This window comes from Myotis brandtii, unplaced genomic scaffold (genome assembly GCF_000412655.1).
Source record: "Myotis brandtii unplaced genomic scaffold, ASM41265v1 C42005576, whole genome shotgun sequence".
Taxonomy (NCBI): Eukaryota; Metazoa; Chordata; class Mammalia; order Chiroptera; family Vespertilionidae; genus Myotis; species Myotis brandtii.
The window spans coordinates 1-993 of record NW_005315600.1 but is presented as its reverse complement, the minus strand read 5'-3'; the positions used below and the strand labels follow the sequence as shown (position 1 = coordinate 993).

Here is a 993-nt window from a genome sequence, read left to right as displayed (position 1 = left end):
AATAATAAATACATAAAATAAAAATAAGCTATCCAAGGGAGGGCAGGAGCAGGGCTGAGGATGGATCAGAGGAACTGGCATGACATCCCATAGCCAGTCATGCCTGCCTGAGACGCCCTGTGGTTGGTGCCCATCTATAACCCAATCACGTTCTTGCCCTCTGCAGCTGGTTGTCCGATAAGTTCTGAGAGCTTTCCTTGGATTTCTTAAAAAACCAGTTGGGATCCCCAGAGAAAAACCCATCACCCAGGCTACTGCCAGTCCACCCAGTTTTATCAGTGTCCTCTGCACACAGGCCATTTCTTTCCTTCCCAGAGGTCCCTGGTCTGGAAGATGTTGGTGCTATAGATGCCGTAGCGTTTGGCTGCTGACAGGAACTGCGACATCTGCTCTATCCACTTGAAGGCCACGGAGAAGGCCTGGATCTTCTTCACTGGGCCAGCCCCTCGGGGTACATACAGCCCGTTAATGTGCTCACACAGCACCGTGTGCCATCCCTGAGCCGATTCTGGATGTTCTCACGCCTGGGCTGGGGCCGGCCCACATCCTTGCCGCACTGGGCAGTGATACACAGGATCAGGATCTGCTCCAGGTCTGCACTGTACTGCTTCGCAATCTTCTGCTGCACCTCCCGGCTCAGGCCACAGGCACGTGCCCTGTAGGCCATTCTGAAAGGTGGTGGTGGCTGTGGGTAGCGGCGGGCAGGCTGGAGAGCCCACACTCCAGATGGGGTTTCGGGGCAAGTGTTTGTATTGTAAATTTATATCCATGTTTTTCTGTCTCCCTTCTCAGCCCTTTGCTCTTCCTTTTATAAGCATTCCCTGAGTTATTTATTCTGTGCCATGTGGATGATTCCAAAATCTGTGTTTTTGGTCCAAACTTCTTTCCCTGTCTCTAGTTCTAAATGCCCGAAGAGCTATGGGACATCTCTACATGAACATCCACCAGCACCTTCATCTCAATATTTTCAACGCTGATCTGACATTTTTTTTT

General features: G+C 50.9%; 1 pseudogene; it reads right to left on the bottom strand.

The window, feature by feature from the left end:
• Positions 1-65: 65 nt before the first annotated feature.
• LOC102238920 lies at positions 66-685 on the bottom strand (annotated as a pseudogene).
• Between the last annotated feature and the right edge of the window lie 308 nt (positions 686-993).